This window comes from Aulostomus chinensis, chromosome 4, assembly GCF_037954235.1.
Source record: "Aulostomus chinensis isolate RoL2024-O1b breed Wild chromosome 4, RoL_Achi_v1.0, whole genome shotgun sequence".
NCBI lineage: Eukaryota > Metazoa > Chordata > Actinopteri > Syngnathiformes > Aulostomidae > Aulostomus > Aulostomus chinensis.
In genome coordinates this window covers 27,525,883-27,539,260 of record NC_141323.1, presented here as the reverse complement: position 1 = coordinate 27,539,260, position 13,378 = coordinate 27,525,883, and the positions used below count along the sequence as shown (strand labels likewise).

Sequence of the window (13,378 nt, the reverse complement as noted above, 5' to 3'; positions counted from 1 at the left end):
GTTCTCCTGCTGTCACTGTCAAGTGCCAGCTTAACATGTGAGAGGTAGCAGGATCCATGCATGTGTTCATGTTTACAGCAGACAAGGAGGAAACCTTGGAGGATTTCAGGGACTTTTAGCAGTGGTTCACACTTCAGGTGTGAAAGCTTCTCAGTATAAAGTTTTAAGTGAGCGAGCCAGGAGTTGAACCTAGAATCTTCTGACAGTAGTCAGTCATGCTATCCATTGCACCACCAGCCCTGTGAAGACCTCTTAATGTTCATGTTTACTTGATTTTATAGACAATCCAAACGATCTGGTGGCATTTTCAGGGGACACAATGGTGCAGTGGTCAGCACTGTGGCCTCACAGCAAGAAGGTTCCAGATTTGAGCCCCAATTGTGTGAGTCTGCATGTTCTCCCTGTGTCTGTGTGGGTTCTCTCTGGTACTCCAGCTTCCTCCCAAAGTCCAAAGACATCAAGAGGGGACGAGGCTGATTGATACTCTAAATTGACTGTAGGTGTGGCTGTGAGTGTGAATGGTTGTCTGTCTCTGTGTGTTGGCCCTGTGATGGACTGGTGACCTGTCCAGGATGAACCCCGCCTCTTGTCCGAAGGCTGCTTGGATAGGCTCCACCCCCACACACAAACCTTGACATATAATCAGGGGAGAAAAGGAAATTAATCTACACTCATGACTGAATCTGTTTTGAGAACTGAACTGGATATAAACTCTGAGAATTCAGAGTAAGGACCAGGAGGGTGGGACACAATAATAGATAGGAGGAAATGTGGAGTCTGGGTTCTTTTCTAGAATGTGAAGGCAATGACAGTCCTGCCAAGTGACATCACTGACATGAATGGATGACTTCAGTCACATGACTGGATGACTTCAGTCACATGACTGGATGACAGTGTAGATTCCAATGTAGAGGTTGGTGAAATAGTCTCTGAGAATCCAGCTTGAACCAACGCCCTCCTTGTTCTTCAAAAACCCAAACAGCGACCATCAGTCTCCCTCCAATCCTGTACTTGGGTTCAATGTTGCTGTTCCATTTAGCAGCAGTAGGTGTCGCTGTGATACCAGGTTCAGTTCAAGAGTCCCAACTCCAGCTCATGTTGGTGACCTCAGTGGCAGGGTAAAATGATGCTTCAGTGGATCATGTGGATCAACTCATGTCTGTCCTCACTGCTCCACAGGTCTGTCAAATGTTCTGTAAAATAGTTTGAGCCAGCAGAGATGCTAGATTAGGAGTTGATGGGAGTTGTTGCAGATACCAGTGTCCAAAGTCCAGCTTGAACCCAGTTTGTGCACTTATTTGTCAAGCTAGCAGAGATTCTTTTCACTGCCAAGCTAAAGTGACTCCTGTCTACAAAGGTAAACATACAAAAGGATATTTCTACTGTCAGTGCAAGATTTTTATCAAACTCCTTTTTCATAGCTTCAACCTTCCTCTTGTGTTCGCTTTCTGTTCCCATCTCTTATGTTAACGGGTCAGTTTTGACCCTCGTCTTCAACCAGCTGTAAAATAAACTAAAAACAATTTTCTATCATCCAAGTTGTTTCCCATCTCCCGGTTACCTTGTTAGGCTTCCTTATCCATGGAAATATTGATTGGAATATTTTGTTGTGGGCCTCTGGACCTTTTTTTAGTCAGTAAAACCTCGATTTCAGTTAAAAAAAATGATCAAATGAACCTCAAGAAAATCATAGAAATAAACAAAAGGTTGTTGTGTTTCCTGACCATTACTGAGGGGTGTTAGAACACATCTCTGACATGGATTGGTTTGATTTATTATTCATTTTAATATTATTAACTATTGTAACATCCATGGTGTTATGGGTCAGTTTCGACCCTCATATATTTACCTCAAGAAAAAGGCAAAAAAGTCTCTTTTTTTTCAGCAATGGAACTTTAATACAAACACAAAATGAAAAGCAGAAATGGAGTGACTGCAGGAACAGGAGCTCCATGGAGCTCAAAGGAGTGATCACTCTCAACTTTGAGCAGTCCTGTTCAGAGTTTTCCAACAGGGCTTTGAGAGACCAAGAGTTCCCCAGAGCTGCAAGGAGGAACAAGAAGGAGACTTGGAAAAAGAAGGGAGGGAAACCTGCTGATGTGTTATGAACTTAAGTCACATAAAGTTCTCCATTTATTGAGTTTGTATTTTAAAAGTTCATTGTGCAGTTCAGTGTTGAACAATAAAGAATGTGTTTATTGGTGATAAAGCATTTCAAGCTTTAAGTAGGAGGAATTGCTTTCTTGATCACCCCTTGACTAAAAACACCTACAAAATAAAACACACCACTGCTGTGGGCACCCACCTCATGGGAGTCAGGCCCCTGGTGGTCATGGCCCCCAGGAGCCGTGGTGGGCGTCCCTGATTTTCATTTCTAAAAGGTGGCAACCTGACAGCAAACAAACCCATCCTCTGAACCAGGAGTCTCAGTTGAGGCTGCATCTGAAACCAAAGACTTTGTATGAATAACTGTCAACCCACATTCTTTGTCTGCCTGAAAGTTAATTAGTTAACAGTTAGCTAAGCTACCTGTGGTCAACTACTGATTTAAAAAAGGTCCAGAGGCCAACAACAAAATTTTCAAATCATCCAGTCATGTGACTGAAGTCATCCAGTCATGTCAGTGATGTCACTTGGCAGGACTGTCATTGCCGTCACATTCTAGAAAAGAATCCAGACTCCACATGTGGCTCCCATGATAACTGATGGACCTCTGGTTGGAGGCTGGACGATGATGTTTGGACTTGAAGGAAAACTCCTTGTCCAAATTCCATTGTGTTCAAATTTAAAGTCCCACAATAAAAAGTAGCTGAATCTGACAGGTGAAGGTTTGGAACTACAAGATGGTTGATGTTTTCTTGACTTGATGCTCTGACTGTCAGGGTAGATGACAGCTTCTTTCTGCTGCTGCATCTGAGTGGCTATGATGTGAGGTTTTACCTCCCAAGGTTGTCTGGTTCCAGGGGAAATTTTAAAATTCCAGTCCCCAACCTTGACTGTTCTGAAACTCTTCTCCTGAATCACTCCTGAGCTGCAGAAAGAAAAAATACCAGTGCCCAACCAGATCAACTTCATGGCTGCTGACAGCCTCAGACACTTGATTTCCATCAATCTGGAGCCAAGAAGGCCCTCACCTGTGGTTCTCCTCCAGGAGGGTCCAGGTTCTGCCATTGTGGCTCCTTGTGCCACTGCCAGAGAGTCTCAGCTGCACACTGCAACATTTCAAGAGGAGATTTACATTCCTTCAAATGTCCTGACATCTTATTGCAATGGTTCTGTTCTATCTTTATATTTTAAAATCAATCACACAATGAAAGCTGCCACAGCTGGTTTAAGAGAGAGAACACGCGAAGAGATTTGAAACCAGTAAAATATGCTTTTCTGTGTGCAAACTAGTGAGGGGCATGGAAGGATATTTTACCACCAATACAGAACCCAAACTTTAGTCATGTGATGAGATGGCGACTGTGAAGAGTGATTATGAAGTTAATGGACAAAATGTGAATTGAAAGTAAATACATTAAAAAATACTAAAACAAATAAATAAAAGAAGGAGCACAAATGACATTTTTCTGCACAAATTTACTGGTATTAGACTGCATTTTTGGTTCATGAGTAGATGAAAGAGTATCACATATATATTATATACATGTGATACATGCACGTGGCTTTGGACGAAAGCTTAAAGAAATTGTAGAATTATTTAAATGTACCAAGTGGACTGTTTCAGGTTTCTTGAAGATGCTTCAGCTCTCATCCAAGAGGCGTCTTCAGTTTTCTTCACTGATGGGAGGATTTATAGCTCTGTGGGGGCGGGACCTTCTACAGAGGTGATTGACACATGTGAGCTCTGGGTGTCAGAGTTGTTTTGGTCAGGTTGTGAAAGGGAAGTTGACTCAACTGGTATCTGTGTCAGTTAAAAGCCTCACAGTAATTCCATAATGTAGGAGTAGAAACCAGAATCGCTCACGACGAGGATGGGATTCGAACCCATGCGTGCAGAGCACAATGGATTAGCAGTCCATTGCCTTAACCACTCGGCCACCTCGTCTGCTGACAGCAACTCTGAGCTTTTAAACACCTGAACTCTTTGGAGCCTATTTTTCAGAAATGGACCCAGCAGGAGCCACTGAACACAACTCTGACATAATCAGGCTTCTTCCCAGCAGCATCGTGCTACAGAGGGCAGAATACAGACCATCGATACATCATCAGAGTGAACACCAGCTGATGTTTTCAAGTTTAATTCACCTTTTACTACAAAATGACATCCAAGCTCAGATTCTCTTGTCCTGATTGAACAAGTAAATGTTTAAGAAGATGAGAGTACCAGACTTTTTCATCCAAGGAAACAAGCATCCTATCACTGTCCTATGCAGAGTTTCTTTAAAAAAAAAAAGTGAGACAACCTCAAGATTTTCTTTTCCTCTTGTTGGATTTTGCCACAGAGAATCAGAGACGATCAAAAGCTTGTTGGACTTTAACGTTGGAGGACTGAACAAGTCATGACATCATCAGTTTTACCTTCACAGGTGCTTCATTTACTTTACTTTCAATTTTAGAGAGGTAGAACCTGAAATCAAAGCTGTCCATCAAAAGAAGTGAAAGCTTCCCAGGCTGTGATGTTCTTGTCTACAAACTCTGTCTTGTATGGAGCTTCAATCTTTAATAAAAAGAATAAAAAGAAGATAACACTTGTTGTGATTTGGCGCTTTAAAAATAAAACTTACGACTTACATGGAAACTGTCTGGGGGGGGGGGGGGTGGAGCCTCCATCAGGTATGTGTTTGATATCTGAATTCTGTCTCTGATGTCTGAATTCTGTCTTTGATCTCTGGGTTCTGAGCATTGATCTCCTGCTTCAGTCTTTGATCTCTGACTGATCCTAAACTAATCAAAGGATCACATCAGCATATTGGTCCAGTCTACAGATGGTGATTTTACCTATTTGAAGCCTTATTTTGTGTTTGATGGCCATTTTTAAAATCATTAATGACTTTTTGACTGAACATCCTGGATCCTGTGGTGCCTGATGAGGAGACAACTTGGGTACAAAGTTGAAGAGGAGGGTTTTTGGAGAGGGGATATTTTTGCAGTGTTCCAAGTCAATAATAACTGTGGCAAAATGTCATCATTTTTCAAAATGTCCTCAGGAAGATGGTTTGTAATTCTGTCTCTCCCTCATCCTCAGCTGCTGCAGCACTTTAAAGAAAACCTTTGACTCGTGGATCAAACAAAGATCAGATGTTGTCTCCTCCAGAACATCAACACTTTAACGTTGTTGGCAGGACTCCAACCTGAGCAGGGAGACCCCAATGGATTTCTAGTCCATCGCCTTCACCACTCGGCCACAACAACCACATTCACACACACATTTGTAAAAGATTCACATTTACACAATTCTTTAAAATTGTGTCACAAGCCCATTTGTGTGAGGTCCTATTTTCTCTTTTTCAGCATTCCTTTGTTTCCAGGTCTCTAATAAGTGCAGAATTACAAAGACAAGCAAGCTTGATCCATCCTGGGCAGGTGATATGAGCCATTGACCACTGGCCAGAGACCCTGGCACAGACTTCGGGGGGTGGTGAGAGAGAGCATTTCTACAATTATATTCTACATTTATAGAATTCTACAATCCTACAATTTCATTGAGCAGACGCTTTTGTCCAAAGCCACTTGCATATTTTTTCGGTGAGTTTGGCTCCTGAGCTCAAGACAGTTGTGACTCATAAAGGACAGCTTCAAATGCAGCTGTGAAGCCTCATTGTCAGCTGGGAGGAACGACAGGTGTCTCCCTCTAGTGGCTCCTCACAGCAACACGAGCCTCATTTCATTCACATGCGTCCACCACCTCACTACCAAAGGCCAGTTGGGCCTCCACAGACAGGTGAGTTTCAAGTGTTGGACAAAGGTCTTTAAGATGTTCTTATTAATTCTATAACATCTGAGATTAAAATCTATGGAATTACAACCAACAAGCAGTCAAACACCTGATCAGATGCTCCTTCATTAGGCTGAGAAGAATCAATCTAAACTGGGATGAAGAAAATTAATTGAGAAGAGAAACCTACTGATTGGATGACATGGACCCACCTGATCCATGTCAGCCTTGTTGGAGCAGAAAGAGGTGGATCAGAGGAATCAGTGGATCAAGACTCAGGTGTCAGATGAAGAATCTCTTTATTCACAATGGAGTCAGAGAAATCTTCCAACGTGAACGTGACAGACCATTTTATACCAAAGACAGGCTGTGTGTGTGTGTGTGTGTGTGTGTGTGTGTGTGTGTGTGTGTGTGTGCGTGTGTGTGTGTCCCTACTGACTGGAAACTGAATAATAACCAGACTAACTTTTGTTATTGACCAAGTCTGGGTGACTCACTAAAATCATAACTGAAGTGATTATTTAATTAATAAACAAAACATTTGTCCAAAAGTCATGATCAAATTCATGTAAAATCTGAGCAACGAGGGTTTGAAAATGTTCAAATGAGCCAAAACAATGTCCTGGGATCCAACCAGGGACCTTTAGATCCACACCAATCTTCCCTGACCTCATAGAAACTGGAACATTTCAACAAATAAATTCAAATTCAACTCAGCAGCAACTCTAGAACAGTCAGAGCACTTGCTAATTCCCCTGTTAGCTCCAGATCAGACAATGCAGGCTCACCTTCACACTTGGTTGTACGACCGTCACCAATTGAAGCCTCTCTGGTTCAACAAACTCTGGGGACTCAAGACACAAATCAGCACCGGTGCAGGTCCAGATCTAGATGTTAGCTGATGGGGACAATGGCTTAAGGGAGCTCCAGGTAGCTGGTTTGAACTGGTCCCTCATCTCTGTGAGTAGAAACCATCTGAGGTGGAGGGTGAAGATCTGCTTTGACCTCCTGATCTCCCAGGAAAGCCAGTATAGATGTTGAGCTTGGAGGAGTTGATGGCCTCCTTCATCTTCTTGTTGGAGATGTTTGCTAAACTCAGCACCACCACAGATCAGAGGCAAGTCCACTTGTCAGCTGGACACTGGAGTTTCTAGTGACCTGCAGGATCTTAGTTGTGGTGGCAGCAGGCCTGTTCCAAGAGCTTTGCTCACATTCATGATCAGGCTTCATAATGGTTCTGGACCACTGTGTGATAGGAGCTGATCCTGGAGCAGCAGAAGACAAATATAGAGAAGAAAAGACAAAAGACAGAGAGAAATGAGGGAGAGAATGACAAAAAGATGGGGAACAAGATGAGGGTGAAAGACAAGCAGAGAGAAAGACAGGGGGACAGGGGGATGGAAGACAGACACACAACCAACAACAGCAACAGCAGCAATAATAGTTTTGATATTGTCCTGTTATTGATGTTTTCATGTGAAAGTGGCATATTTAAGATAAAAGACACTGTTAGAACAGAAAGATCCAGAAAACCCACCAACCAGAGGTGTGTCTGGTACAGATGTGGAATTATTGGCTCACACAATGTTGAGGCAACTGGGAAGAAGACAAACAAAAGAGGCTTGTTTGATTCAGACATTCATCAAAAATGGTCCAGTAGAACTGTTCAATGTGTCATGACTTCAGAGGCTCAAATCCTCTCTAAGTTCTAGTGAGAGTGGAAGAGATTATAAAATGAGAGAAGCAGGGACCTCACTCAGAGCTGAAATAGCTCAGTTGGGAGAGCGTTAGACTGAAGATCTAAAGGTCCCTGGTCCCATCCCAGGTTTCAGCAGAGGAACAGCATTGACTTTACTTTCCAGTGGAGGAACTGCAGACATGAAGGAAACAAACATCTTGTCCTGTGCATTCTTATGACATTCAAGACATTTTTGGAGCCTCTTGCTGGATTTTGCCACAGAGAATCAGAGCCAATCAAAAGCCTGGTGGACTTTAACATGGAGGATTGAACAAGTCAAGAAAGCAGCAGTTTGACCTTCACAGGTGTTTCTTTTCCTGTCTAAATGCTGTAAGAAGAGCCTGAGTAGCTCAGATGGTAGAGCATCAGACTTTTAATCTGAGGGTCCAGGGTTCAAGTCCCTGTTCAGATGCTGTGCTGGTGTTCCAGTGTTTAACAACATGGTACTGGATGAAGTTCATTGTTGAACAAACTGTTATCATCAGAAGTAGAAGTGTTCTCGTCTTGCCACTGTGAGACTGTAGCTGCAGGTCAAATGTGAGATAAAAGTGACTAATAATAATTTCATGTGGCATGCAATTAACGAAAGACCACAAATAACACTGATCAAGTTAATTTTATTTATATTGCACCAAATCACAACAAAACTTATCTCATGACACTTTACAGGTAGAGCAGGTCCAGTACCAAACTCCTTCAATGAATCTACACCCAACAATTCTCCATCAGCAAGCACATCCTGCAACAGCGGCGACAAAAACCTTCCTTTTAACAGGCAGGAACATCGAGCAGATCCAGGCTCAATGGGGACGGCCTTCTGCTTTGACCGATTGGGGGGAAAGAGAACAGGAACAAAACAGATAATGGAGGAAGACGGCTATGTAGAAGGAAAGAGAGGGACAGAGATAAAGAGAGAGAGAGACTGATGGACAGACGGTGATGTGAGTAGGTGGAGCTACGGGTGGCAGCTTGAGCCTCTTCAGCTCTGCAGCCTCCTCCAGCAGCACCCAGATCTGGAATGAGGGGAGCCTAAAAGGCTCCTGAGAAGGAGACAAGTTAGTAATACCTATGAGTATAATTAATGTATGACACATATAGGAGGAGAGAGAGGAGTGGAGAGAAGCACAGTGCACTGCATCTGCCATCTGTCTACTTCAAATTACACGCTGCATGACATTCAATTTCAAAGCTGCAGAAAGACGCTTCAAGAAAAGGTGTGTGAGGGAAGCTCGCTCATGCTGGTCCCCAAAGACTCAAAGCTGCCCTTTCCTCACAAAGAAAAAAAAAAGCTTACAGCATCTGGTATTCCCAAGCAGTCTCCCATCCAAGTACTAACCAAGCCCGACCCTGCTTAGCTTCCAAGATCAGACGAGATCGGGCGTGTTCAGAGTAGTATGGCCGTAAGCCCTTGACTCTGAAACACATGGGCTCTATATCCATTTCACACACTTTACAACCTCAGAAAAAAAGTGATGCGCAACAGCCTCAGGGTCTTTTCACACGCCAAATAGGTGTCCTATCAATAAAAGAAAAGAATGTTGATGTCATCTAGAGAAAATTACTGCATCTGCAATCTGTCTACTTCAAATTGCATGCTGCATGACATTCAATTTGAAAGCTGCAGAAAGGCGCTTCAAGAAAAGGTGTGTGAGGGAAGCTCGCTCATGCTGGTCCCCAAAGACTCAAAGCTGCCCTTTCCTCACAAAGAAACAAAAAACCTTACAGCACCTGGTATTCCCAGGCGGTGTCCCATCCAAGTACTAACCAAGTCCGACCCTGCTTAGCTTCCGAGATCAGACGAGATCAGGCGTGTTCAGAGTGGTATGGCCGTAAGCCCTTGACTCTGACACACATGGGCTCTATATCCATTTCACTCACTTTACAACCTCAGAAAAAAGTGACGTGCAACAGCCTCACGGTCTTTTCAAGCACCAAATGGGTGTCCTGTCAATAAAAGAAAAGAATGTTGATGTCATCGAGAGAAAAGTACTGCATCTGCCATCTGTCTTCTTTAAATTAACCACTGCATGACATTCCGTTCCAAAGCTGCGGAGGGCGCTTCAAGAAAAGGTGTGTGAGGGAAGCTCGCTCATGCTGGTCCCCAAAGACTCAAAGCTGCCCTTTCCTCACAATGAAACAAAAAAGCTTACAGCACCTGGTATTCCCAGGCGGTCTTCGATCCAAGTACTAACCAGGCCCGACCCTGCTTAGCTTCCGAGATCAGACGAGATCGGGCGTGTTCAGAGTGGTATGGCCGTAAGCCCTTGACTCTGACACACATGGGCTCTATATCCATTTCACACACTTTACAACCTCAGAAAAAAAGTGATGCGCAACAGCCTCAGGGTCTTTTCACACGCCAAATAGGTGTCCTGTCAATACAACGAAAAGAATGTTGATGTCATCTAGAGAAAAGTACTGCATCTGCCATCTGTCTACTTCAAAATACACACTGCATGACATTCCATTCCAAAGCTGCGGAGGGCGCTTCAAGAAAAGGTGTGTGAGGGAAGCTCGCTCATGCTGGTCCCCAAAGACTCAAAGCTGCCCTTTCCTCACAAAGAAAAAAAAAACCTTACAGCACCTGGTATTCCCAGGCAGTCTCCCATTCAAGTACTAACCAGGCCCAACCCTGCTTAGCTTCCAAGATCAGACGAGATCGGGCGTGTTCAGAGTGGTATGGCCGTAAGCCCTTGCCTCTGACACACATGGGCTCTATATCCATTTCACACACTTTACAACCTCAAAAAAAAGTGATGCCCAACAGCCTCAGGGTTTTTTCACACGCCAAATCGGTGTCCTGTCAATAAAAGAAAAGAATGTTGATGTCATCTAGAGAAAAGTACTGCATCTGCCATCTGTCTACTTCAAATTACACGCTGCATGACATTCAATTTTAAAGCTGCGGAGGGCGCTTCAAGAAAAGGTGTGTGAGGGAAGCTCGCTCATGCTGGTCCCCAAAGACTCAAAGCTGCCCTTTTCTCAAGCTGAAGTTAAAAGAATTGCAAATTAATCCTTCACAGGTACTTGTTCACAGAGATGGATGAAATAAAAATTGAATATATTCTAGAATTATAAAAATCCAATGAACAAAACTATTAGCAATGAGTAAGAGGATTTTCAAAACAAAACAAACAGTGTCTTTCTTGGTTCTGAACTTTCGTTTCACTGAAAATAAAAATCTTTTTTAGTTAGATAGTTTAACATAAAATACCCTCAAGTCATCCTTAACACCTCAATTGTAAGGAAAAAAGTTTACTCTACAAAAGATAACCTTTTTGGTTTTTTTTAAATATACATCATATTTAATCCCTTTCAGAATCCTTAAGTTACTTTCTAAAACGGTATTCTTTAATTTACAACAACTAAAACTCAATATTTTACCTGTTGGCACACACACATTCATATGAAACACCTTATATTTGATTTTTACCTGTTTCAGGCCTGTTTATTGAAGCTCGTGTGCGGTCGGGGCTTCACAACTGTAATGGCCGCTTCACTCGCAGCTGAGCACACAATAAAAGCAAGTGCATGTGTATGTTAGTCCTCACAAATCCAGGGTTTTATTAGAAGGGGGAGAACGGGAATGGAGGATGAGAGTCTGAATGGTAATGGCAATGGCGGTGGCAGTCACAATCCAAACACTCACAAGCAATGGCGGGACAGCGAAAGTCACGAAGAAGAAAACACAGCAGGACAGGGCACAGCAGAACAGCAGAGCCATCGGATGGAAACCCGTCTCTCTCTCTCTCCAATGTCCGTCTCCTTCAAGCATATTATCTTAATTTAGCCACAATTATCAAACATTATCTCGTGTCGAATTCGCATTACCTTTACTTTCGCTCCAAAAATATTACAACGCTAAAGCTACGATTTGCATGCACATTAGCACGGAATGCTATCCCTAGCTAGCACGTCGCTAACCATGTACACATCCAGTCTCTTTTCACTATAACAGTTAGATAAAGCGCAAATACAGGCATAAATATTCACCTCTCGAAGGTCACACAGAAGTTTACATCAGGACCACCAGTCGTCGACCTCCAAAATAAACTTAAATGCTCTCCACACAAATGATGCCTCCCCTCTTAGCTCTCTGATCATTGCCTCTGTTTCTCTCCCCATGCGCGCTAACTACTCACCTCACAAACCTGCGCCACTAGTCCCACCCCTTACACAGTAACTTTCCTCTCATTGGCTTTTGCGGTCTTAATACACCCAAAGATAAGACAGGAATGAAATGATTGACAGGTAACAATTGAGGTTACATATAAACACGGCTTCTTCCCCTCTCCTTATTCTCAGATCACTGATCTTTTCCAGACTCAGAGAACTTAAAGACCTTTATATGAATTTATTTTTTAACTGTAAATAGTTTTACTTTTTAAATGTTACATATTATATTTATGCTTTCAACCTGCTCACATTATAACCAATTTTAACGATTATGAACTCTATTTATTTTTGAACTTTTTAACACATCTTTTATGCTTTTTATGCAATGTAATTTATTTGATTTTTTGTACAGGGCTACATGTTGTATGATAACAAGAGTGTATATTGTTTACAATGTGTCACAGTCAATGGGTGGCACGGTGGTACCGTGGTTAACAGTGTCGCCTAAAAGCAAGTTCAAGTCCTGGCTCGAGCACAGGTTCTTTCTGTGTGGTGTGTGCATGTTCTCTCCGTGCCTGCGTGGGTATTCTGTCTGCAATGGACTGGCTACCTGTCCAGGGTGAAACCTGCCTCTCACCTGAAAGCCACTGGGAAAGGCTCCAGCCTCGCCCTGCAACCCTTAACAGAAATAAGCTGGGATGCATGGAAGTATAGAAAGCGGATACAATGAAGCGCATACAAATTTTTCGAATGCATGAAAAAGTCTCACCTTTTGTTTTTTTCATATTGGTTAGTTTGGAAGCATGGAATTTCTGACAAAGCCTAAGTTTGTATTGTTTATTCACTGATTTTTCTGACAATTTACAAACAAAGCTTTCAAAACTGAGAAGACAAGCAGTGGTGTTTAAGATCAACACCCAACATGGGGCTTGAACCAACAACCCTGAGACTAAGAATCTCACACTCGACTGACTGAGCTAATCAGGTTACGTCAGTGTAAGTCCCATAGCATGAAGCGGTCAGAGTGAGAGAGTCACACTCCTGTGAGTGATCACCCACCCATCTATCCATCCATCCATCCATCCATCCATCCATCCATCCATCCATCCATCCATCCATTTTTTCCGCTTATCCTGTTAAGGGTCACAGGGTGGGGCTGGAGCCTATCCCAGAGGGGACATTACCTTGGACAGGTCAGTGGTCCATCGCAGTCCACCGCAGCCAACAAATATTGACAGACAACCATTCACACTCACAGCCATACCTACGGTCAATTTAGAGTTGCATTTCCATTTGCATGTCTTTGGACTGTGGAAGGAAGCTGGAGTACCTGGAGAGAACCAGCACAGGGAAAACATGCAGACACTCTCAGGATTTATTCCAATGAAGCGCCTAAAAAAGGAGTGTTGGAACTCACTCAGATGAATGAGACATTATAAGCCATCAAATATATACATGTAGATGTAGTGTTGGAGATCCAAGAAATCAGGGAGAAAAGAGAAGAGAAGAAGAAGAAGAAAAAAACAGCTTCTTTGACCAGATAACATAGTTGTCTATTTCAATGTTTGAGGTCTGAAAAAATAACTGATTAACTGTGAAATGTGATGGACAGGCAAGTACTTACTAGGATCAGGGCAGCTGGA

General features: G+C 42.8%; 5 non-coding genes and 1 pseudogene across 5 annotated transcripts; 1 reads left to right on the top strand and 5 right to left on the bottom strand.

The window, feature by feature from the left end:
* Positions 1-3,969: 3,969 nt before the first annotated feature.
* trnas-gcu (transfer RNA serine (anticodon GCU)) lies at positions 3,970-4,051 on the bottom strand. The gene has a single exon. It is a non-coding gene; the product is annotated as a tRNA-Ser (tRNA).
* A 3,591-nt stretch (positions 4,052-7,642) lies between these two features.
* Positions 7,643-7,715, top strand: trnaf-gaa (transfer RNA phenylalanine (anticodon GAA)). Its single transcript has one exon. It is a non-coding gene; the product is annotated as a tRNA-Phe (tRNA).
* A 1,191-nt stretch (positions 7,716-8,906) lies between these two features.
* On the bottom strand, positions 8,907-9,025 carry LOC147264909 (5S ribosomal RNA; annotated as a pseudogene).
* A 310-nt stretch (positions 9,026-9,335) lies between these two features.
* On the bottom strand, positions 9,336-9,454 carry LOC147264908 (5S ribosomal RNA). The gene has a single exon (XR_015115289.1). It is a non-coding gene; the product is annotated as a 5S ribosomal RNA (ribosomal RNA).
* Positions 9,455-9,762: 308 nt separating this feature from the next.
* LOC147264907 (5S ribosomal RNA) lies at positions 9,763-9,881 on the bottom strand. Its single transcript, XR_015114497.1, has one exon. It is a non-coding gene; the product is annotated as a 5S ribosomal RNA (ribosomal RNA).
* Positions 9,882-10,191: 310 nt separating this feature from the next.
* Positions 10,192-10,310, bottom strand: LOC147264906 (5S ribosomal RNA). Its single transcript, XR_015114762.1, has one exon. It is a non-coding gene; the product is annotated as a 5S ribosomal RNA (ribosomal RNA).
* Between the last annotated feature and the right edge of the window lie 3,068 nt (positions 10,311-13,378).